Here is a 20,927-nt window from a genome sequence, read left to right as displayed (position 1 = left end):
CAGAATGTGTAGTGGAGACAATTTTTCTCCTTCTGGTGGATAAGAGGCAGAGAAAGAGAGAGGAGTTGGAGACTGAGGGCTAAGTAATGTTTCATATTCTAACCATTGCAATTTCTTATATTGTCTGATGTTTTAATTACTTTCTCATTTGCTGTGATAAAACACCTTAACAAGGCAACTTAAAGGAGAAACTTACGGTGCCAGAGTTCTACAGTCACAGTGAAGATGACACGACACAGATGGGTGACTGACCCACTCATTTCACATCCAGGAAGGAGAGGGCAAACAGGAAGTAGGTGGTCAAGCTCCACACCTGATGACCTACTTCCTTCAGCAGGGATGCGCCCTGAAAGATTCCACAGCCTTCCTGAACAGTGCTACCAACTAGGCGCCAAGTACAAAATGCACGATCCTGTTTGTTCACAGACAAACCGCAGTGGACATTGAATGTCACTGTGTATATGTATGCCCAGAAAGGAGCTGAATGTATGTAGGATTCAGTACAACTTGTAGGTTCAGTTGGGTCTTGTGATGTATCCCAGCATGAATGGGACTGCTGTATTTTACACACTTTAGTATCTAAGAATCTGCTTCTTCTACATGACTCTTCCTATCTTAAAAAAAAAACAAAAAAAACAAAAAAAAAAAAACCCATGTTGGATCTCCTGGAGCTAGAGTTACAGGCCATGGTGAATCATCATAGGTGGGTGCTAGGAACTCAGGTTTTGCAGTTTTTTTTTTTAATAAACTTTTATCTTTTTATAACAAAGTTTATTTAAAAAATAAGGAGCAGGGAGGTATTCCTAACCACTGAGCAGCCTATCCAGCCCCTTCCTTATTTACTCAGTCACATGAACTTTAAGGTGTTTCTCCTAATCCTAAAATAAATATCACAGAGATGTTTATTAAGTCACTTCAAGGACCTTTAAGATACAGGTTCTTGCAATCCAGAGATAAGAGATAGCTCTTAAAATATTTGTTTTTTTCTTTTATAAATTTCAATATTGGTTTTTATCTCATTTCTTTAAGCACTTCATACATTTCTTATTAGCCTTATTTCTTGACATTTTATAAAAGGCGTAGACTAATGTGTTTGGGTGAGGAGATACTGAGAAAGAGTTTCTGTCTCTCTCTCGACCTCACCCCCCACCTCTCTGTACTTGTGCCTGTGTGTGCACTAGGAGTAGGATTTCTTTACATTTTAGCATCATTTGTAGAGAAGCTACTGGGCTTTGCTAAATTGTACCAATCCTATTGAATCTTAATCGGTTAGATTTTAGAGATGTATAATTTTACAAAGCTGATCATAGTAATTTGGCCTTATAATTTCTGAGGGTGAGGCCCCTTATATCCAGAATGAATTCTCTGGCAAATAATCACCCCCTCCACTCACAGTGAAGCCATTGTTAATCACTGGCTTCTTGCTTGAAATGTTGCTGAAATAACTGCTCTCTGACTTGCCATCGCTCCTCTGAGGTCAACCGGCAGCAGTCAATCTTCTGTTGTTTCTGTGAAGATAACTTGTTTTTCATTTGCCTGAAGTAGAGGCAGAAAGATCGTGAGTTCAAGGTCATCCTTGGCTACATCAGCTTGAATAACAGGAGAGCCTGGCTCAATGCAAAAACAAGCAAACCAGATCATAGCGCGGATGGTACTGCAACTCCCTGGCTGAAGGAGTGTGTGATAAGGCCATATTCACATTAAGACCAGGAAACAGAATGGGATCCATAATAGGACCAGGATATGACCCTCAAAAACCACACCCTCAAAGACCACACCCCTAATGACCCACACCTCTGCCAGTCTGGCCTCACAAGCTCCAAAAAGAGTACCACCAACTGGTGTGGTGAGAATTCTTCCCCAAGGGAAGTGTAAAGGACATCTAATCTTATCCTCATAAACAGAGTACGAATCCACCAAAGTCCACACTGGGGAACCAGAGTCTATCAGACTTGCCTGCAGAGTGTGGGTGAGGGAGGGACACCAAAGCAGATGTGGGTGATGGCTTCCTCATAGCCACATTGACAGAACTTTCTCAGTTCACCTTTCCCAACCCATATACTCTAGCTCATCCTTGAGGCCCCATCCCTCCCATCCCATCCCTTGGCTGAAACTGAGAAGCCCCGTGCAGTTATAGCAGAATTTCACACAATGCTTGGAAGGAATGGCTAGTATCTCCAGTGACCCTCCCCATGCTCAATAGTTGAGGGCCAAAACAGTCAAATCTAGAGGGACACTTCATAGTCAAATTATAGCACAGGCTAGGGTGAGTGTGGGTACGGAGGCGGGGGTGGACAGCTCTGAGGCTGGCTCCATCGAAATGTGTGTGGCCAGAGTCCTTCTTGATGGTTCAGTCTTGGCTTCTGGGGTCTGAGAAAGCTGCTGAAGGTCCACCATGTTTGTTGTCCACAGGGGCAAGGAAGCTCAATGGGTTTGCCTCATGGCTCCTAGGATATGTGGTAATCTAGCGCCATTGAGCTTCTGGTCGTGAAGTCCTTCAAGACTATGGGCTGAGGCTGAGGAGAGGGCTCAGTTGTCAAAGCGCTTGTTATGCAAACGTGACTTCGGATCCCGATAGCCATATAAAAAACTGGTGGCATGCATGGTGGCATGTACCCATCATCCCAATGCTTGATGAGAGACGGGCAAATCTCTGGGGCTCACTGGCCAACCGGTTTAGTTGAGTCAGTGAGCTCAAATTCAGGTAGAGACCTTGTCTCAAAAAATACAGTGGAGACTGACTGTGGAAAATACCCAGTCAACCCTTGGCCTGTCCACACATGTACAAACACTTTGTGGGCTGGGTACAGTGTTGATTGCTTTTTTGTTCTCTGGTAAGTATTTTAGGGCAGTTTGGGAACTGTTATGTCAGAGTTTATAAGCACAGTTCCATTTTAACCTGCTCAGCTTTTTTTTTTTTTTTTTTTTTTTGGCACAGAGAAACTTAATATTTTATTAAACATGAAGAAGTGCTGATCTTGCAAGAGAGAAAGAATTTCTCTGGAAACATGTTGAATTAATAAAGAGAGGGGACATTTTGGTGACAATGCGGCCCTCAGCTGTTGAACTTATAGAAATCAGACTGCCCAGTGTTCACCATGTGTGAGGCTTGAGGCCCATGCAGGAGAGGGAGAAGACCAAACCAGGTCACCTCTCTAGTCCCACACTGTGGCAATGACTCTAAATAGATGATCTGTTTAAAACATTAACGTTTGTAATTGTGTGTGTGTGTGTCATTTTCAGAATAATTGGTGCCCTTTGTAGAATTTGTGTGCCTCTGAGTCACAGGGGGCATTATATAGGCCGTCCCATGCCTATTTTAGATCGCTTACCGAGGCCATTACTTTTCAGGAAATAAGCACATTAAGATATGTTTTACGGCCAGTGTGTTGCTGGAGTTTATTAACAATTGGGGTTTTTAGCATAACTTCAGCTTATTTGGAATCCGTGATAATGAGGCTGGGGAGTTGTGTGTCGTTTCTGCTCTCTCTGGAGCCCACCGTGCTCACTCATGGTGCTCTGGCCGGTTCCTTCTTCTTTCCTCCTCCCCACTCCCTCCCCAGACAGGATCTCACAGCATCAAACCCCCTGTGTAGCTGAGGATGATTTATATTCTTCTTATCGCCTCACCTTTGGCTCCCTGGTGCTGGGATCTCAGGTGTGTGCCACCACACAGCACAGAGAATGGAAGCCGGGGCACTTCAGTGACCAAGCTGCAGCCACAGGTTCCGCTGGCTTTGTTTGTTTGTTTTTGGTTTTTGAGACAGGGTTTTAAATGAGAGGACAGTCACAGGAAGCATTCAGGGCAATACTGAGATAAAGAGGATGCAGGGCCTGGGGAGATGGCTCAGTGCTAAGAGAACCTGCTGCTCTTGCGGTAGACAGGAGGGGAAGATCATGCAACTCTGGCTCCAGGGGGCTTATGATGCCCTCTTCTGGCCTCTGTGGGAAACTACAACACACATGGCATACACACACACACACACACACACAAAGTAAAACAAAATAAACTTTAAAATAAATTGAATCTAAGGCAGCTATCTTAGCTTCATCTCCTATCGCTGAGATTAAAGTATACCAGCAAACGCATTTTAGTATAGAATGATGGATGAAGCTAGAATTTAATCAGCCATGTAAATAAGCGCTCCCATCAGTAAGATAACCACACAAAGAATTAGAGCATTGGGATATCAAGTACCAAGTAGCTTCTAGAAGCCAATTTCAATAGCTATGGGAATTTGGCTCTTGGGGAGGTTGGCAGGAGAGGAGACAGGCTCTGCCACACTTGATGAATCTTGGCAGATTGTATCAGCTTCTCAATGTCTTGCTGGAGTGTCCACATGGGAAGCAATGGACGGCTAATTCACAAGGAAAAAAAATCACCCAAAGATCCTCTGAGATGGCCTTTCCTTTCCCTTTTCTGCCCTTCTATTCCCACAACCCAAATCTTGAGACAAAAAGAGCATCAGCGGGGGTGCAATGGTGTGCCTCAGTTTTAGCTTTGGCCTCCCACGAGCATCTCGTTTCAACCAGCATACCCTCTTCCAGTTCAAACAGGTTTCTCGGCCTCAGTGCTATTTGACATTTGCTCTGGACAATCTTTGGTACCTGAGGCTTGTCAGGACACTCCCAAGTGTTCAGTGGCAACCCCAGCCTTGCCTGGCTGCCAATAGCATCTCAAGTTGTGACCACCATAAAACGTCTCTAGCTGCTGAGATTACAGGCGTGTGACCCCAATGCCTGGCTGACTTCACTGGTTCTTAAAATGGGTTTCTTTCTCGGTTATCTGGGAACATCTGACTGTTGCTTCGTGCTCTTATTTCCTCCTAACATCTTGAATATTTTTCAACCCCATCCCACACCCCAGCTCCACTCTGATATTTTCTTATCCTGTCACTCCCACACTTTAGGAACAATAATTTTAAAAATGTATTAATTAAACTTTTAGCGATGATTTTTCATGTGCACGTAATGCATAGCGATAACCTCTGTCTCTTAACCGCCCTGTCCATTCCCCCTCCTTCCTTGCAAACCTCTTCTGTATGACCATGCTCGTTTGTTTTGTTTTGTGACCCCCTGGGTTTAACTAGGGGACCTGTGTGACAGTTTAGATCAGCATCAGCAGTTCTCAAGCTGTGGGTCGCAACCCCTTTCACAGGGGTCACCTAAAACCATCTGCATACCAGATATTTACATTACAATTTACAACAATAGCAAAATTACAGTTATAAAGTAGCAGCAAAATTAAGTTTATGGTTACTGTATTTGAGGTTGCAGCATTCGGAAGGTTGAGAACTGGTTAGGATCTATTTCAGGAGCTATCTGTGGTCACAGCACTGGGAAGGTTGAGAACTGGTTAGGAGTTATCTATGGGGACCTGGGGGCCCCACAGTGGACACACCACTAAAGCCCTTTCCCAGAATCTGGCGATAAGGATCCATAAATCCCTCCTCTTTCCAAGACAGATTGTTGTCAGGGCCATTCATCTGTTGGCCCTGGGCAGGTGGCTATAAATCTCTTGTGGGTTGGTGATTGCAATGGCTCTTCCCAGCTAGGGTGAAGGAATTATTCTTATTTAAGTCTGTCACTTCAGCTTGGACCAACATCTGGAACCTTGCTAGCTCAGCATTTAGCCTAAGACCTCAACCCTCTGCTTGCTGTAGTAATTCTAGATTCTCATACCTATAACACTTCTATAGGCATTCCAACCCATTTACTATCAGACATAACCTTTGCTATGATTTGAGTATGAAATATTCTAAGACTTATATTTTGAATGCTTGATCCCCAGCTATTTTGGGAGAGTATGGAAAGTCTAGGAGGTCAGCCTAGCTGCAGGATAGAGGCCACTTGGTGGGTCATGGGGGCATGCTATCACTAGCTGCCTCTCTGCTTCCCCGTCAGCACTAACTGAACACATTTCTTCCGGCTTGTGCCCCCACACCCGTGATACCCAGCTAAGCACATGGAGCCAAGCCGCTGCACACTGAACCCTCCAAAACTGTTACCAAAACAAATCTTTCCCCTACTTAAATTGTTTCCGCAAGGCAGTTGGTCTCAGTGAGGAGACAGATGTGGTTGGTTGCATGAGAAATGTCCTCCACAGCCTCATGTACTTGAATACCTGATCTCCACCAGGTGACTACGTTTGGGAAGTTGTGGAACTTTTAGGAGGAAGTAAGTCACAGGCTTGGAGGTTTTACAGCCTGGCCTCAGTTCCTGTTCTCTGTCTTTGCCTCCTACATGTGGGTGAAGATGGGATCAGCCAGCCTCCTGCCCATGCATCATGCTTTCTTTTACTGTTGCCTTGTTCTCCCCACCATAATAAACTCTATCCCTCTGGAACAGGAAGCCCAAGTAAGTCCTTTATTGCTTAAGTTAACTTCATGTCAGGTTATTACATCACAGAAGCAGAAAAGCAACTCAGACAACATTCCTCTTCACGGGCACACGTGATGGACCACACAATGGGTTTCTGTCACTTGGGGATAGGACTCATCATCTTTGCCCCTCCCTTATCTGTCACCAGACCTCTCAGATCCTTGTCTTCCCCGCATCCACTCCCTCCCACTCGCACAGCAGCTTCCTTAGTGCACACTCACACGTGCCTCCTGCTTGGACTCCTGCAGCCCACTATAACGGGCACACCCCAAAGGTGTGCCTCAATGCTAAGTCTTTTTCAGCTCAATCAACTGAAGATTAACCATCACATGTATCTTATTTAGAATCTCTCCACGTCTCAAGGACTGTCATAGAAGAGGGAGCAGGAATACTGTAAGAGCCAAGGGGCAGGAAAGCGGGACCTGAGCAAAATGGTATTATGTGGATGTGACTGGAATGTTGAACCCGTGGATTCATAACAGCCATGGCTGCTCAAGCAAGGTCTACACAAGATCAAGCCTCTCAGCGTTCTAGCACGGACGGGGGAAGGACTCATGAACCATCATCCCTAACTGAGGATTTATGGACAGATGGTAGATGCTAGGAGAGGGAGTGGCCATTCTCTTTAAGGCTGTGGTCCTGATAGATCAACTATGTTCCAATGGAAGGTTCCACACCCGTGAGTATAAGGGCAGCAAGAATTTGACTTGATTTTTTTTTTTTTATGTCCATGAAGTTAGGAGGGAGAAAGTTGGGAGATGGGTGTAGATCTGAAAGGAGATAAGGGTAAAAGGACAAACAAAAAAAAAAAAAAAGGAAAACAAAGAATTTTCTCTGCTATAAAATTTCCATAGCAAAAATCTCACTCACCCTTGAAATAAGCTCAGAGTCATTTGGTGAAGTCAAGTTCTCTGTTCACTCTTTGTCTAATGCCATATTGTCATGTTCACAGAGTTGTGATTCGGGGACATAGCTCTGGTTCCCCATAGGATATAATTGCCTCAAGAACAAACAACCATTTTTGCCCAGACCCTGAAGATCCTCAGTGTTGGACATGACACTCCTAAGATAGGAAGCCTGTGGTCACCTTCGATATGAATGAATGAAGCTCAGAAGATTCACCTTGACTCTTTATAAAACAGGCACATGACATGTTAAGGAGCAGGGGTGGCCAAAATGTGGCACCCTGTTATGTGACTTTCCCTGCAAAGATACATACAAATATATATCCATCCCAAATAGGGCACAGATAAACAGAACAAAGAAATGATTCCACTCAAGTCTGGCTTAAGAGAACCAGTGGGTTTATTGGGGTTACTTAAAGAAGCTCAGGTGTCCAATAGGCAGCTGAATCTACAAAAGTTCACATGATGCATCGTGGGAAAGAGCATCCCACCCCCTCCAGCTCCCTGTGTGACTTGCAGGTGGCTCAGACAGTCATATAGTGTCCCCTCCCCTTACGAATCTTGTCCTGTGACCTTCCTGGTACCCAAACAGTTCAGCAGAAGAAGCCTCCTTTTCAGAGGGAACATTTCAGTTCACAGGAAGAAGCCACACAGCCGATGAGGATGGAGAAAGAACTGCCTCAAGCCCCAGTCCTTTCCCTTCTGGGCACTTCAGGCCAAACAATCCTGTTGTATTTCTGTGACTTTGGATTCTCATGTGGGCCCAGCTGGGTTTAATGATGAGGCTTTCAAAGGGGACAGCTGGCCACAAAGTGTAAGGGCTTCGTAGGTCACCTGGGAATGAGGGCTTGCTGGCTCCCATCAGAGCAGAGGGAACTTGCTGCCTTCTTTGAGACTCGTGTTTAAATTGTGTTGGGTTGTTAGTGAGGATCCAAAATTCATCCCGAATTCTTCTGGGCTGTTCTATTCTGCACCAACGAATGGACTTCTTTTTTAACATCGTGAGTATGTGCTGTAGGCTGAATCAAGTCAGCTCATACTGCTGTTGGCTAGGATGGTCGCCCTCCTGTTACCATGGAGACGGATTTGTTTCTTTTGTAAATTCCTTTCTGAGTTCTAGGCTGCAAGGTAACTTCTTCAGTAAAGCTCTTGCTAATCTCTCCCCAAAGAGGAGAGAGGATGAAAATAGAATCAGAGAGAAAGCCAGCCCTGGTGTGTGAACATCCAACTCATGGACAAGCCCTTTCCTCCAGCTCAGCAGATCATGGATGTTTGCTTTGTTCAGACTCTATGTGCCAAGATCAGCACTTCCCGGAGTGCTCTCATCCCGAACAGAACTCACTTTTGTTTTTAAAGGCGACTGTCTCCAACATACAGCACTCAAAGGCAGGTTCAAACTGTTTCAAACTGGGACTCTGGTGACTTCTCCATGAGAACGTCCACGGCCTCTCATCCAAGAACCTGGGGCTCTTGTGTCCAGGTTTTTGTTTTTGTTTTTTTTTTTAATCCCCATTAGTTGTCATATAGTACACAGTTCAGTTTCATTCTGTTGCTGAAATAAAACTCTCTGACCGAAAGCAACTTAGGGAAAGATAGGCTTTATTCGGCTTCTGCTTCCAGGTCATGGTCCTTCTTCAAGGGAAACCAGGACAGGAACTCAAGCAAGAAGCTGAAGGCAGGACTGTCTGCCGTTCTCAGAGCATCATCTATAACCAGGGGAACTTACTCACAGCCGAGGAAATGTGCGGCTGGAGCCATAGAGGATGATGCTTGCTGCTCATGCACAGCTAGCTTCCTTGAACAGCCCAGGACCACCTGCCTATGGGTGTTGATACCCATAGTGGGCTGGGCCCCCCTACCTCAATTATTCACCAGCATTTCTATAGCCAATCTTATCCAGGCAGCTCATCGATTGAAGTGTTTCCTCTCAGAGAGTCTAGGCTGTGTCAAGTTGATAAGGCTAACTCAGATAGTAGGGTATTTAGCCATGTCCAGTGCCTTTGTGGAGGACTACTTTCCAAGATTTGGGTCTCCCCAGAGTGAAATGTGGACATTTCCTTGCTCTAAATCAACAACAAGAAGAGAGAGGTTGACAACTTGAAAATGTAGAACCCCCCCCCCCGCCCAGTTGTGAGACCTTTAAGTGCGGTCTCTCACTTCTGTCCACACACACATTAAACACGACCTCAATCACTTACTTGTAATGCATCAGTACCTCACATTACCCTGCCTCATGCCATATACTTTCCTACACGCTGGGGATACAGCTACCAAGGAATAAACCACAAGTGTCCAGCAAAATGTTTGCCTAGCATCCATGAAGCTCTGGGTTCAGTTGCCAACAAAAGGTAAATTGGGTTTGGGAATGCATAGCTGTAACCACAGCACTCAGGACATAGAGGCAGGAGCTTTAAGTTCATCCATACTGAGTTCAAGACAGCCTGGAATACATGAGATTCTGCTGTTAAACACACACGTACCAGAGTGAGACAGAGACAGAGATGGGGGCAGGTGGAAAGGCCAAGGGGAAGAATGCTAACAGATGTGTGTGAGTCTTGGATGATTCCTAAGTTTAAAGGACAGCTGGGGACACACAGCCACAGAGTGGAGGAGCAGAGTACACTTGAGAGTAATGAGGAAGTAATCATGTTCCTCCCGAGACGGATTACAGGCTGGCAGAGGGAGTAGAATTGACCCAAGGAGAATGCTCTAGAATGTAGAATTAGCAGCATGTCAGGATAATTTCCACCCCACCTCCCCGGTCTCACCTTAACATTGATGAGCACAACTCAAGGATCAAACTAATCAACCTTGAGCAATTGTGAGGAAATGTAAGACTCTCGAATCCCCCCTATCTTCTCAGATCCGGCTCGTGTCGCATAGATGTTTGCAGCCCCGAGACACCGTGTTCTTCAATCAAATGCTACCCACTTCTGTGTTCCCCTCAGCAGAGTGGCAAGGAATTATGACTCAGGTCTCATCCCTGGGGAGTGTAGGAATCAGAGTGGTACCCAGAGTGCCACAGAGGTTGCCATGGTTATTGTCTTGCCCTTTGCTGCTGCTGATGCTCTTTTGCCTCTTTGGCATTGCTGGGACCCTGCTGGTCTTCAGCACATCTTCTGAATTTGTTCTCTGAGCCTGAGAACTGATCAGCCTGGTTGTTCTGTGCTTCTGGGAAAAGAACCGAGGGAGGGACCAGGTTATTAGGACACTCAGAAACCTCACCAGCTCTTTGCGCCTTCGTCCACCCAGCAAAGGAAGGACTGTAATCCCAGCACTGAAAGGACAAAAGCAAGCAGATTTCTGTGAGTCTGAGGCCAGTATGGTCTCCATAGTGAGTTCTCGGAGAGCCAGGGCTGCATAGGAAGACTCTGTTTCAAAAACAAACAAATTTATTGCATTTATTTATTCATGCATTCATGGAAGTAGCATACATGTCACAGCCCACATGTGGCAGTCAGATGCAGGCTTATAAGAGTTGGTTCTCTTCTACCACACAGATCCAGGGATCAAATTTCAAGTTATCAGGCTTTGTGACAGAGGCCATCTCAGCAGCCTCTTTTCTTCTGTGTGTCTGTGCTCAGGTTCACGGTGGGGCCAGGGGCCAACCTCAGTGCCATTCCTCAGGTACTGCCCAGATTTTTGTTGTTGTTCATTTGTTTGTTTAGACAGGGTTTTTCTCACTGGCCTGCAGTTTTTAAAGTAGCCTAGAATGTGCTGCCAGTAAGCACGGGGGATCTGACTGTCTCTGCCTCTCTACTGCTGGGATTACAAACAAGTGCCACCTTGCTTGGCTTTTTTTTTTTCTTTGACTTGGGCTTTAGGGATCAAACTAAGGTCTTGTGCCCCACCCACTGAGCTATCTGCTCATCCCCTGCATTTGCACTCTTGGAAATTACCTCCAACCCTCTCTAAACAAGTTCTTGCCTCTTACATGTCTTAGAAGAGCACTGGGGTAGGTTTTCCTGTGTGCCCTACCATTGCATCGAAGGCACTAAAACTAGTCAGCTTGGCCCCAAGACATGATGTCCCTTACGCCGAACACAGATAAAACATTATTCTAAAGGGGTGGGGGAGCACCTCAAGTTTTCCCAATTGTGATTCATTTGAATATTGTATGATATTACATAAGCCCCAGACTGAACAAATACATTCTTGAAATAAAACAACTCTATTTTTGTCTTTCCTTAGCTTTTAATTTCCTTTTTACCCTTTCATCAAGTGATCCCATGTGCAAATCTTTCTGGCCACACTTAGGTAATGAAAATGTTCTCTGTGGGCCAGCAAGATGGCTAGGCACGTGAGGGAGCCTGCTGCCAAGCCTGACAACCTTCTACAACCAAAACCCACATGAAGGAGGAAGAGAACCCACTCCCAAAAGTTGTCATGTGACCTCAACGCACATGTCCTTGCATTCAGACGCCTGCTGGTATTTACATACAGCATATGTCCACAATTAAAAGGGAAAAAAAAAATCGTGAGGCTTCGTGAGCTACCCGGCTCAGCTGGTAAAGTGCTTGCCACACAAGCTTGAGAACCTGGGTTTGATCGCTAGCATCACGAGCACACAAAAGCCAGACATGGTGGTGTGTGCCTGTGATCCTACTGTGAGAGAGGAGGGCAGGGGGTGGGACTCACCTGGCTAGCCAGCCCAGCAGAACTGGCAAAGTCCCACATTCCAATGAGAAACCCTCTCTCAATAAACAAGATAGATGACTCCAGAGGAATGACTGGAGCCCCGGAGGTTGATCTCCGGCCTACACATACACACACACACACACACACACACACACACACACCATATCCACAAACTCACAGAAATGACATATAAACACATTGCAGGGTTTTTTTTTCCTCCAAGCCCCAAGCTCCTGGAATAAAGTCTCGTGATTTTAAAGTAGAGTGCTTTCCTTGCTTGAATGAGACCCTGGGTTCAGTTCTTAGAATGATGGGGCAATTTGATACACACCTGTAATTCCAGCTGCTGGGTCAGGAGTTCAAGATTATCCTAGGCTACATAGCAAGTTCCAGGCCAACATGGTATATATAATTATACAATATATAATAATTATATAAATGATATACAATGTATTAATATTTATATATACCATATGATATGTTGTGTAATATATTAATATTTATTAGTTATATATAATTTTAAAGTGTGTCCTATTTTGGCTAAGAATTATGAGGTCACCCTAGCTCTTTCTCACAACCTCTAGGAGTAAAGCGCACCCAACACATTTTCTTCTCTTTTATGGAGAACACTTAGCAACCAGGTGGAAGTGAACCTTCACCAGACCCTGCCTCTCAGCCGGAGTCTCTCGAGACTTGTCTCAGTGTTTGAGAAGGGGCCCAGGTGTTCCCACTTGCAATACTTATACAGCACCCCTCCAACAGGCCCCAGGGCTGAGCCTCTCTGGAAACATCTTCACAGATGCACCCACAGGTATATCTCCCAGGGTTCTCCACATCCAGTGAAGGTGATAACCAAGATTGATGTCACATTGACATTAAGACGTAACACTGGCTTGTATTACATTCATTTGTTTTGTGTATGTGTGGAGGGGGGCGGGCACTGTGCAGCTGAACAGAACTGGAGGCCAGAGGATAGCTTTCAGGAATTGTTTCTCTCCTTCTACTATGTGGGTCCCGGGGACCGCTTAGATCGGTAGTCATAGTGGCATAGACTTTCACCTGCCAAGCCATCTTTCCCAATAACTGAAATTAAAAAAAAAATATCCAGTATTTATGTCTGAGAATAAATGCTTCTTCATTTCTCCATCAATTATGTTTTTATTGTTGCCATTTTTCATAATGTCAACTTCCTTGCCAATGTATTCACGGTGATTTGTAGTTTTAGCTTATGATATTAAGTAACTTTTCCATTCTACATACATGGTTTTGTTTCTAAAGATGTGAGAAAAATGTAAGGTAAATGAACTATTTGTGTTATACTTTGCTACCTTATTAAATTATCTTATTCGAATAATGCCATGTTTTAGTGGTGATGTTTTAAGTAAAAGCATAGTTGTTTTGCAGGGGTTTTCGTTTGCTTGTTTGAATGGTTGGTTTTCAAGAAAGGATTTCTCTGGTAGTCCTAGATGTCCTGGAACTTGATCTGTAGACCAGAGATGCATCTGCCTCTGTCTCCTAAGTGCTGGGGATAAAGGCGGGAACCACCACTACTGAGCTTACAAAAGCATAGTTTTATTTCTTCTCCTGTATATCTACTTTATTCATTTTTGTTGTGTTCTAGGTTCCTTTCTGTTGCTGTGACAAACACTATGACCAAAAGCAACTTATTTGGCTTCCACTTTCAGGTTACAGTCTCTTATTGAGGGAAGTCAGGGTGGGGACTCAAGAAGGAGCTTGCAACAGAAACCACGGTGGAACACTGCTTGCTCTCTTGTTCCCTGGCTCATGTTATCTTTCTTACACAGCTCAGGACAACATGCCCAGGGAATGGTATCACTGTGGACTGGGCCCTTCTACATCAATTAACAATCAAGACAGTCCCACACAGATATGTCCATAGGCCAGTCTGATCTGGGAAGGCCCACAATTGGGATTCCCTTCTCAGGGGAGTTTTCAGGTTGTGTGTATCGAGTTGATAGTTAAAGCCAACTGGGACATGCTTTATTTATTAGAACCTCCCGATATCACTGAAAATAAAAACAGCAAGATGAAACTGACCCTGCCTAGTTCCTCATTCAGTCTGAAAACGCTTTAACATCTACAGGAATATTTACTGCTATTGAATGCACAGAGGTGTTTTCAATATGCATACATTTGATCGAGTATCTCTGTTGTGGGATATGGAACCCTTTGGATGTACATGCCTAGAATTGGTAGAGCTGGGTCATGTGACAGTTCAGTTTTTTTGGTTTTTTTGTTCGTTTGTTTGTTTGCTTGCTTGCTTGACAAACCTGCATACTGATTTTCATAATGGCTGCACTAGTTTACACTCCCACCAGCAGCCAATGCAAATGTTACTGATCACAGCTCAGCTATGGTACAGTTCCGATTCATCCAACATGGAAGGCTGTCAGACTAAGAGTGTGCTTTGGCTCTCCACTATGCAGCAGCTGCAAGCTAATGACACAAGAGATAATTAAGAGTATTCTTGGGTGGGCAAGATGGCTCAGTGGGTAAGGTTTGTTTCCAAGCCTGATGACCTGTGCTCAGTTCTTGGGACCCACACGGTAAAAGAAAGAACAGAGCCCCACAGGTTGTCGTCTGCCCTTCATGTGTTATCTATGACATACCCACTTCTCCCAATACAGACACATAAGTGCACAGACTGTTGTTGAGATTTAATATTTATTATTGATTAATCTTTTAGTTAAACAGTGGTTATTCCTAAACCAGGTGTATACCTAAATCATCACACAGAGACTAGGATTTATTTAATGAACCTAGAGCACAATGCTGGGCAATAGTTACTCCATCCTAAACCTCCAAGCCTGCATAGTTTCCTCCCATTCAGATTTCCCACATTAAACTTGCTTTTAGTCATCTCTCAGGCCCAGTTCATCTCTCTTTATGGTTCCAAGTCCTCTCCTGCTGATCTCTGTTCTCCAACTCCTCCCTCTTGCTTCCTTCTCTTCCCTTCTAGACAGGATGTCCCACCCTATTCTCTCCATTGCTTTGCTAGCATTGGCTGGTTGCTTTATTGACAATACAGAGAACAAATGGTGGCATGTTTACATAGACTTGAGACAGGTGATGCTCAGAATAAACATCACAATGCAATGTCCAGATTGAAACAAGATAGTGGGGTAGAAATATCAGCATGTGAATGAACAAAAGTAAATTGTACACCTTCCACAAGAACATCTTACCAACAACAGACAGAACAAGTAAATAACAAACACAATTTAACAAAATTAAGTAGTATTGTTTCCCCTATAGAATAAAGTCTTAAGAGACACAAGTTGGTTTTCTCTATCTGTGGGTTCCATTTTCATAGGTTCAACCAACCATGTATCAAATATGTTCAGAAAATATAATCGCGTCTGTACTGAATGTGCACAGGTTTTTCCCTGTCGTTATTCCCTAGACTATACAGTGTAACAGCTATCTGCATTGCATTTACATTGCATTAGCTGGGATAGGTAATAGGGAGGTCATTTAAAGCGTGTGAGAAGGTACGCACTCTGCAGAATAATTCACACCATCTTATATAAATACAGCAACCTCAGAGGGGGGAGAGAAGAGCGGTGCAGAGCACTTGCTGCTTTTCCTGATGAGTTAAGTTCCCAGCCCCTAGTTCGGGTGGATTACAACTACTTGTAACTCCAGATCCAAGGTTTCCAACACTTTCCTGGACTCCTTGGGCACCAACCACACCCTCCCGTACACACACAATTACCAATAAAATAAACTTTTTCTTGAAAAAGGAAACATCATCATAATTGGCATCCACGAGGGCTTCTGGGGACAGTCTGCATGGATACAGAGGCGTGAGTATAGTCTATTCTCTTTAAAAAGTAGGCAGCATGGTGGATCTTGGAGTCTACTAGGTGTTCATGCTATGGATTTCTGGACTCGGCCCTCCAGGGTCCTGGGCCAGGAGGTCTAGAGAGGAGACTTGGGATGCTCATTTTAAACAAGTATCCCATATGCCATAACCCAGTAGTAAGGCATGTTCCTGTGTGTGAGAGCCCCTCGTTTGGTCCACAGTACCACAAAAAAAGGACCACTGGCGTGTTTGGTAGGTGGCTTTTGTATTTAAAATTGTATTACATTCATTTATTTATTTTGTCTGTATTCAAGTGTGCAAGACCGAACTTGTGCCACATTAGGCACATGGGAGTCAGAGAACAGCTTGCAGGCATTAACTCTCTCCTTACACTAAGTCCTGAGAAGTGAACTCAGTCATCAGGCCTGAATGTAAGTGCCTTTACCTGCTCAGCCACCTTGCCAGTCTTGCTTTTGCACTTTTAGCACACTTCTGAGGTCTGTTTGATGAGAAAACACTGGTCTCAAAGGGAAACATTTGGATTTTAATTCCAGCCCTGTAGCCTCAGATATCCAGCTTTCTTTTGTCTTTGTGTATGTGAGAGGGAGAGAGAGAGAGAGAGAGAGAGAGAGAGAGAGAGAGAGAGAGAGGGAGAGAGAGAGAGGGAGAGAGAGAGATGTGTGATGTGCTCTTGTGTGTGAGAGGGAGTATGTGGTGTGTGTGTGTGTGTGTGTGAGTGTGTGTGTGTGTGTGTGTGATGCATGTGTGTCACAGTGTACATGTAGAGGTCAGAGGAGAATTCAGGTTTCTGACTTCTTTGTCCACCTTGTTAGACACAGGGTCTCTTGTTCATTGCTATGTAAACCAGGCTAGCTTACCCATGAGGTTTTGTGGATTCTCCTGATTTGGCCTCCCATCCACATCCATGTTTTTACATGGATTCTGGGGATTCATATTCAGATCTCCACTGAGCCGTCTCCCCAGCGCAATCTTCTAGCTTTTTATTTTCATGTGCAACCGCTAAGGGCCACTAACTAGTCTCTTCATTTCTGCTGGTGTCCATGAAGATGATATCGACAGGCACGTGTCCTAGTTATTTTGCCTGTCAATGTGACACAGCCTAGAGTCATCTGAGAGGAGAGCCACAGTTGAGGGATAGACTGGCCTGTGGCTGTGACTGTGAGGGATTGTCTTGACTTGATTCTTACGTGGTGTGGAAGACCCAGCCAACCGTGGGCAACTCTATCCCCAGGCAGGTGCGCCTGCGCTATATAAGAAATCTAGCTGAGCATGAGCCTGTGAGTCAGAGCAAGCAAGCAAGCAGCATTCCTTTATGATTGCTGCTTCTGGAATCCAATCTTGAGTTCTTCGTTGAGATCATTGATGGACTGTGACCTGAATGTGGAAGCCAAGCAAACCCTTTACTCTTCAAATTGCTTTTGGTCGTAGTGTTTTATCACAGCAACCAGATGAAATTCCAATAGTAAGCAACCTCTGATGACATTGTAAATATGTCCTCAGTAAAAGTTGTTACAAACCTAGTCCATTTTTATGGGAGATTAGAGATGCTCCCCAAACTCTTCCAATTATTTTTATATTAAAAAAAATCAAATCAAAAGAACCTGGAGATGGAAGCAAGGAAAAGTTCATGATAAACAGTCTTTTGGCAGACAGACTATAAAAACCTAGCGATCTGGTACACTTAATGAAAAGATGACATTAACTGTCTCTAATGACACAATCTTTGTGACATAATTTAATACAGAAAAGTGACATTTCATGTTTCAGGGAAACAGTATATTCTGTAATAAATTAAGGCAAGAATATAGAGAGAGCTGAGAACAAGTTCTGAATATTTAAAATAGAAAAGGATGGGGGCGCCGGTATTGCTCACTGGTAAAGCACCTGCCACCAAGTCATCTGAGCTTGACCTCTGGGACCACACAATGGAAGAAGAGAATTAACTCCCACAAGCTACCCTCTGACCTCTGCACAACACACGCACTGATCCCCAGGGTGTCCCCCACACATGTGCACATACGTTCACCTACACACAAATTAAATCATTGTAATGATGAAATGAAAACGGAAGTAATTTCTGGCACTTAAAATGTTACACTAGGGGTAAAGGCATCTATTCAGCAAATGTTAACTGAGAACTCAGTGTGTATTGTCACAGCAAAAGAAGTCTTGTCTCGTGGACTTTTATATTCTAAGGAGGGGATAATTCAGCCATCAGTAGTATTTCCAGAAATAACCAACTTCTGAATATACTGGAGTCGTGTTCCTAATGCTGAGACCCTTTAATACAGTTCTCATGCTCTGGCGACCCCAAGCATAAAATTATCTTCATTCCTGCTTCATAACTATAACTTTGGTGTTGTTATGAATCATAACATAAACATGTGATATGCAGAATCTCTGATATGCCACCCCTGTGAAAGGGTTGCCCAGCCCCAAGGGAACTGTGACCTGCAGGTTGGGAACCACTGCACTAGTGGGTGGAAAAATAAGTTAATGAAAGCAGCACCGTGACCACAAGCTACATCTTGCTAAAAACTCTGGTTAGTGTAAATTGGTTAGCATTAGCCAACTGGGAAAGTTGATGAGTTAGAGGTGTAAGGTGGGGAAGAAATTCCTTTCAGGGGAAGGACAGAGAAGGAAGTCCACTAGAGAACTCTGAGGAGACTGGTGCAGTCAGACACAGACTAACAGGACCACTCTAGCTATTAGGTGGAATGCAGACTAAGAGGGAACATAGTGGAGACAGGAAGCCCATTAGGACATTATTGACAATAGTTGAAACAGGAGCAGATGATGACGTGGACCAGCAGATGATGACGTGGACCAGCAGATGATGACGTGGACCAGCAGATGATGACGTGGACCAGCATAGTGTCGCGTGAGACTTCCTGAGGAGATATGACACACACATATCTACTTAACCTAGACAGGGAACGCACAATAGACCAAAGTAGCAATTACACCAAAGTGTGGCTCGCTGAGCCAATGAGTTTATTTGGTTTACTGATGGGAGTGTGAGTGAGGAGTTACTTAGAGGAGCAGGAATGACTTAAAGGCAGCTACATCACTGAAAAACCCACCTGCCCCAACATGAGCCATGACTCATGAAAACTACATCTTCCTGGAGCTCTCTTCATGAACTGCAAGCAGCTTAGCCAGTCAGTCTCCTCCCCAGCAGTCATTTACTGCTTCTATCACCCTGGGCTAGCCTTTAGGGGTTGTCTATAGGGATGAGCCTTAGGGACCATCTATAAAGTTCCAACTTCCCTGGACTTGGGACATTAGCTCACTTCCTGAGTCTCGTGGAAATAATCTTTCAATTCTAAGGAAGTTGGTCCAGTATATAGCATAGCAATGAGGTAGGGATAAATGGCCAGATTTGGGATATACTTTGAAAGAGATAACAGAGTAATAGAGGTGAGTCTTGGCTGAACTAAACTCAAATTTAAAATTTGCACCCAACTGACTAAGGGAGATGGACTTGACATTCACTGAGATGCCTGAATTCGGCAAGAAAAACTAGAAATTCAGGGTAGCATCCATTGGTTACTTCTCTTATTGCTGTGGCCAAATAAGCCACTTAAGGTGGGAGAAGTTTTTCAGCTCATGGTTTAAGGGGATACAGTCCAACCATGTTGGCTGTGATGGCAGAGCATGCTTACATCCATTTGGATCAGGGAACAGAAGCTGAGCTGGGCTATAAACCTCAAGTTGAAGTCTCCCAGCCCTCAGTGAACTACTTCCTCAAGCTGAAGTTTTTACAACCTCTAAAACAGCAGCCTTTTAGAACCGAGGGTTCAAACACACGAGCCTCTGAGGGAGCATTTCACATTTAAACTGTAACATAGAGCATGCTAAGATTGGAATAGGACACCTGTTAGATACTGTATCCATTGCTTTTTGTTTTTAATTTCTGTGACCAAAAAAAAAAAAAAAAAAAAAAAAACTTAAGGAATAGTTTATTTGCGCTCACAGTTTGATGGGACCAGTCTTCATGGTAAGAAAGGCATGGCGGCAGGAACATGAGGTAGCTGGTCCCATTTCATCCACAGTCCAAAAGCAGAGAAGGAGGTGAATGCTGGTCCTCAGTTCATTTCACTTTTTTATTCAGCCCAAGACTGTAGCCTATGGGATGGTGCTGCCCAAATTCAGGGCGGATCCTCCCTCCTAAGTTAACCCCAATTTAGATGATCCCTCATAGACATGTCTAAAGGTGTGTTTCTTTGGTGATTCTAGATCCGATCAAGTAGATCATCAATACTGACTATCAGTATTGATTTTCACAGACATCAAAGTGAACAAGTTGAGGAGAGACAGTAAGATACACAAGTCTAGAGTTTACAGTAAAGGTTCCACATCTTCGATGTGCTCCTGAATTCCAACCATGGGGCTAGTGCAGACCACTCTCACAAGCGAGAGGAGACTGGCAACCAGAGTGTGCCATACACCTGCCAGACAAATAAAAGACCCCAGAAAAAGACCCCAGAAAAAGGGCTCATTACGATGGCAGCACATATGCTGAAGCTGAAATGAAACAGAAGGTAGCACGATCCTTATGCAAGTATGACACATAAATCCATGAAGCAGGCCATATTTAAAAGGAGATAGTATCAGGAGTTCCAGCAGTATGATGTCCTGTGGACGGGAGCAGCTCCAGGTGCCAAAACTCCTCAAGGTCAGATCATCACACCAGTTTCCTGAGTTTCAGGAAGTGTGAATGCACACCTGTTACCCTGACACACTCGTCAGTACCATCCCTTTTGATCTAGCATTCAAGTGGCAGTTGAAATAGATTACTATCCAGTGACAAGTTAAAGAACAAACCAACCATTGAATGTCACCAAGGAGTTCGTTGGTGACCTTGACTAAGAGTGCTGGATGTTATGATGAACTGCATGTGTGAAAGACCTGGGGAAGAGACTTTGCAGACAATAAGCACCATGAATTCTTGGGATGAATTTAACTGTTAAGGTGAGACAAAGGCAGGATGGGAACTGGAAGGGACATAGGTGAAGACGAGTTTAAATTTCTATTTTAGGTCTTGAAGTAGAAGAAAAATGACAGCTCATTTGTATGCTGATGGGGAAGATCCAGTAAAGGGGAAAACTGATGGTGTGGGAAAGAAAAATGATTTCTAGAGAAAGGAGACTGAG

At 44.2% G+C, this 20,927-nt stretch overlaps 1 protein-coding gene across 5 annotated transcripts in view; it reads left to right on the top strand.

Moving 5' to 3' along the window:
* Caln1 (calneuron 1) overlaps nt 1-20,927 on the top strand; it is a 444,621-nt gene that overhangs the window by 361,817 nt on the left and 61,877 nt on the right. The gene's annotated exons all lie outside the window — the stretch shown is intronic.

The sequence above is a fragment of the Meriones unguiculatus genome, chromosome 4, assembly GCF_030254825.1.
Source record: "Meriones unguiculatus strain TT.TT164.6M chromosome 4, Bangor_MerUng_6.1, whole genome shotgun sequence".
NCBI classification, from domain to species: Eukaryota; Metazoa; Chordata; class Mammalia; order Rodentia; family Muridae; genus Meriones; species Meriones unguiculatus.
Note: the sequence above shows the minus strand (reverse complement) of the source record. Positions and strands in the feature narration are given on the sequence as shown.